Below are 5,382 nucleotides of genomic sequence, written 5' to 3'. Positions count from 1 at the left end.
AAGTGTTGATCAAAAGCTTTATAGAGGTATGATTGGATCTCTACTTTATTTAACTGCTAGTAGACCTGATATTCAATTTAGTGTATGTTTATTTGCACGGTTTCAATCACAACCCAAAGAGTCACACTTGATTGTTGTAAAAAGAATCTTCAGGTATCTCTTAGATACACAAACTTTAGGAATATGGTATCTTAGAGAATCATTCTTTAATCTCATTGGTTATTCTGATGCTGATTTTGCTAGAAGCAAAATGGATAGAAAAATTACTAATGGCACTTGTCAGTTTCTAAGAAACATGCTTGTGTCGTGGTCAAGTAAGAAACAAAACTCAGTTGCACTCTCCATAGCTGAAGCTGAATATGTTTCCTTAAGTAGTTGCTGTGCTCAGATTTTATGGATTAAACAACAATTAAAAGACTTTGGAGTAACCATGCATAATGTACCAATATTCTGTGATAACACAAGTGCCATAAACATCTCAAAGAATTCAGTTCAGCACTCTAGGACCAAACATATTGAAATTAGACATCACTTTATTAGAGACCATGTGATTAAAGGAGACATTAAGATTGAGTTTGTTAACATTTTGCAACAATTAGCTGATATATTTATTCACCAAGCCCCTGAATGAGGAAAGATTCTGTGAAATTAAGAGAAATCTAGGAATGGTTAATGTACAGAAGCTTTAGGAAAATTTATAAGCTTTTCATTCATAAGACAGTAGGTACTTAGTTGATTGAGAGAATCGCTTAACCAACTAAGAGAATTCTATTTCTTTTCGTTAATAGACTTAGTCAAATAAAAAGCAAAACTTAGTTAGTTAAGAAACCAAGATAAAATATAATAAAAAGAAAAAAAGCAAGCATATCGGGTAAAGAAGAAAAGAAAAAAAATCGCTTAAGTGAAAAATAAAAAGAGTGGCAAAATTTTGAAATTTGAAAAAGGGGGTAATTTACTGCATTTAAAAGGGGGAGTCTGACAGTTTTTTTTTCTTCAAGAAAAATCACTCATAACTTCTCACCGTCATTTTCTCACATCAGAAGCCACTCTTCTGAAAACCAAAGCCCCATTTCTCTTAAACTCTCAAACCCTAAGTCTGAAAGCACTCAAAATCGATGGCCAAATCCACATTACCTAGTAATGTTTTGGAAAAGAAGAAGGGAAAACGACCCATGGAAGAAAGTCCACCATCCGAGATTCAAAAGAAAAGGAAGAAGGATGAGTTAACTATGGTCACAAAGAAAACTCAGAAGAAATAGAAAGAAAAAGAATAGAAATCAAAGAAAAAGAAGGAAAAGGAAAAATCATCCAAAAAAGGTACTCCTCTAGCAACCAAATTTAGAAATAAAACTTATGAGGATAGGTTTAGAAAGATAGAGTATGTACCCATTTCATGTGGGAAATTCAATGACTGGGATAGCTTTAATGAGGTTCCAAAAATTAAAAAAGGTTTATCGGATTATTTTGAAGAGATAAAATTGAGGAAATTGAGTGTTTTTAAGAAGAGAACCTATATTGTCAGCTTAGTGAAGGAATTATATGCTAGCATTGCACTAGATTGAAAATGAACTTGAGGAACCAGAGGATTTTGTTAATGATGGTTTGAATGTGTTCCTGAATGGAATAAAGTTTGTGGTTAGGGCCACAGATTTGGGAAGTCTGCTTAAAGTTGAGTGTGAAGACGGAGAATATAAACTTCTTGAAAATTATGATCCTTCATCTCTGTGGGAAATAATAATAGGGAAAAAGGAAAGATAATCATCCAAAAGTTATGCCAATTTCATTAAAAGCCCTCAGATTAGGATCTTGCATTATTTCATTGCCTTTACAATTCATGGAAAAAGCGGTAGCTTCAGCTACATAAGCCTTCAAGATATGTGGCTAATGGATCATGCCTTTAATGCTACTCCCCTTAACTTAGGCAGATTCATGATAGAAAATATGAGAGGAACATGTCAAGTTGAGAAGGTAAATCTGCCGTATGGAAACATAATTACCTCTCTAATTAAGAAAAAGGGCATATGGAGTTCAAGATATGAAATGGACCATGTAAAAAGCAAAGACCAGGTAATCTATCTAGGAAGTTTGCCAAAGATAAGGTACAAACTAGAAGGAGAAAAGTTTGTCAAGACCCCAAAGATTACTCCAACGGATGAGCATTCCACCCCTGCTTAGACTCAGATAACTTCTTCCCAGATATGAATGAAATGATTCTAAATTTGCTAATGAGAATTGATGGGAAACTCACTGACCAGTCTTCAAAGATACAGAAAATTGAAGATAAGTTAGAAGAGCTGGAAAATGTGATGAAAGAAAATGGAAGAACACCTTCTGGTCCTACAACTGAAGACACTTCTACAACACCAAGTCCAGCACTAGCAGAACAAACTGCTAAAAGTCCTGTCCTCCAAGCTGAAGGTGATGAACAAGAATTTGTTCCAGCAAGGAAATCTCCCACTCTTAAGCCTTAAAAAAAAGAAGAATCCAATGAAGGCACTGAAGTACTTGGATCCTTTAATGACAACTCTCCATCACATGGTGAACCACAACCAAAAAAATCAGCTCCTCTTAACTTTGAGGAAGTTTGAATAATAGATGTCTTTCACCAAATGGTCAGAGAAGAACAAACAGAAAGAGAAGCAGCAAAAGACAAAAATTAGAAGTCAGCATCTGCAAGGGCTTCTCTTGAGTCAGTTCACATTGCCAGAGAAAGTGGACCTACTGATACAGAACAAGGGCAAGCAGCTGTGATAATTCTATTTTATAGAATTATTTTATTCCAATTTAGTTATTAAATATTAGCTAAGTTCTTAATTTTTAATTATAATTTATTTATTTTTAGTTGTTTTTATAATTAGTTTATTTTTAAGTGAGTTATTTTAATTTTATGTTATTCTTTTTAATTTAGTTATTATTTATTAGTTTTTATATTTTGTAGGAAATAAAAGAAATTGGGCTTAATTTTGGAAAGTGAGATGTTGAAAGACCCAAAAGTCTACTTACATATGCTTCGGTGTTTTGGCCATAACTTGAGCTACAGGACACCAAATAATGCGATTCTTAAACCATTGGAAATCTAAGAGACAAAGCTAAAAATTTGATGCAGATCACTTTACCTAGTTCTGCTTTGAAGATAGAGAAAAGCATGTTAGAAAATAGCTAGATGTACTGTGCCGAGAATGGAAATTTGTAAAGATTGACAATTGATTTTTAGGCCTCTCATTACACTTTTAAGCCCAATTAAACCCTAGGTTAGCTTAAGGAACTTTAGGTTAAGCTTATTAGTATAAATAGGATATGTTTAACAACATTAGGGGAGATAACTTTTGGGAGATTCAAGAGCTAAGAGTTGAGGTTGAAACTTGGAGATCAAGGCGGCAAATATTGTTTTGTTTTCTTCCTTGGCTTTTATCTTTCTTGTTACTCTCAATGGTTGAATTTATTATAATGTTATTTGTTTTTGCAATTATGAGTAGCTAATTTTCTTTTTCTAGGATTGCAATTGAACTCACATGTAATCTAAATTTTTAATCTCTTTCTTGCTTATTTTTAATGGGATTTGAATTGTTTATTCCAATTTGTTCTTAATGCTTTTTAATTGCCTGATCACCAATTAAATAGATTTAGGAACCTAAACAAACTTGGGAAAGGGAGTTTAGTGTAGATTAAAATTGGGATAGCATATGATCATATTAATTGATTTACGTATAGGATAGGGATATACCTATAGGCCATATGTAGCCAGATTAAAGCCTGAACTTAATGAGTCTATTTTAATTTTAATTCACATAGGGATATAATGGTTTGGTTAAAATAGATATTTTTATAAGATGAGTCAGGAGACCCTTATAAATAATTTAGGACTCTAGGTTAGCAATTCAACCCATTGAAATAAGTTAAGGAAGAGAGGTAAGATTTAAATGAAGTGTGGGGGATATTGTAATCCTAGGCTTGTTTGATTTGATATTTTCTTAAATTAGTATTATTTTGATTTTTCTTGTTGGTTAAAAGTTTAGTTAATTAGTTTTAGTTAATCAATTAATTTTGAGTGTTTGGATAAGATTAATTTGTTCTAATTTTAGTACTTAGTAATATTTTAGATTAATTCCCTGTGGGATTGATACTTTGCTTGCTAATATACTGTCTATTCTATACGTAAACTTGCATAGTGGAATTTTAACTGACAAGTTTTTGGCACTGTTATCGGGGAATTGTTTTTAAAATTTTAATTAATACTAATACCAAGCAATTTAGTCTTACTTCAAATTTTATTTTTCTTGTTTTAATATTAGATTTTGTTTGTTTGCAGATATCTTTGGTCATTGTATGCAAAGAAGAAACAACTTGAATCTTGTTTCTTTTGATCTTGAGATAGAAAGAACTTTCAGAAGACGTCGAAGGAAGAATTTACAAGTTGCAGCTTTAAGTCAAACAATGGGTGAGGATAACAATAACAATGGCAATAATGCCACTAATCTGGTTCCTGAAGCAAATAGAGTACTACGAGATTATGTTGTTCCTCTTATGCAAGGTTTGCACCAAAACTTTAGGAGACCTTCCATCAATGCAAATAATTTTGAAATTAAACCAACTTACATTCAGATGATTCAGTCTTCAGTCCAGTTTGGTGGGTTACCTAGTGATGATCCTAATTCTCATTTGGTAAATTTCTTGGAGATTTGTGATACCTTTAAATACAATGGAGTAACTGATGATGCTATTAGATTGAGACTGTTTTCGTTTTCTCTGAGGGATAAAGCAAAGAGCTGGCTTAATTTACTGCCCAATGGGTCTACCACTACATGGGAAGACTTGGCTCAAAAGTTTCTCGCAAAGTTCTTTCTGCCTACCAAGACTTCAAAGATGAAGAACGAAATCACCTCATTCACACAATTTGATGGTGACTCTTTATGTGAAGCCTAGGAGAGGTTTAAAGAACTACTGAGAAGATGTCCACATCATGGTATTCCTGATTGGTTGCAAGTTCAGACATTCTACAATGGGTTGGTTGGGTCAATAAAAACCATAATTGATACTGATGCTGGTGGGGCATTAATGAGTAAGAATGCTACAAATGCTTATAATTTGTTGGAAGAGATGGCCTCAAATAATTATCAATGGCCTTCAAAAAGGTCGGGTCTGAGAAAAGCTGTTGGAGCATATGAAATTGAGGCAATAGGCAACTTAATTGCTCAAGTAGCTGTGCAAGTGGCTACACTATCCAAGAAGTTTGACACATTGGGAGTTCATGCAATTCAAAATTCATTAGTAGTTTGTGAGATGTGTGGAGATGGCCATTCATATGATCAATGTCCATACAATTCTGAATCAGTCTAGTTTGTGGGGAACTTCAATAGACAACAGAATAACCCACACTCCAAT

The 5,382-nt window shown here is 33.3% G+C and overlaps 1 non-coding gene across 1 annotated transcript; it reads right to left on the bottom strand.

Annotated features, from left to right (window-relative positions):
* Nucleotides 1-4,860: 4,860 nt before the first annotated feature.
* Nucleotides 4,861-4,967, bottom strand: LOC148761197 (small nucleolar RNA R71). Its single transcript, XR_016028104.1, has one exon. It is a non-coding gene; the product is annotated as a small nucleolar RNA R71 (small nucleolar RNA).
* Nucleotides 4,968-5,382: the final 415 nt, after the last annotated feature.

This window comes from Theobroma cacao, chromosome 8 (assembly GCF_053813885.1).
Source record: "Theobroma cacao isolate CCN51 chromosome 8, ASM5381388v1, whole genome shotgun sequence".
NCBI classification, from domain to species: domain Eukaryota; kingdom Viridiplantae; phylum Streptophyta; class Magnoliopsida; order Malvales; family Malvaceae; genus Theobroma; species Theobroma cacao.
Note: the sequence above shows the minus strand (reverse complement) of the source record. Positions and strands in the feature narration are given on the sequence as shown.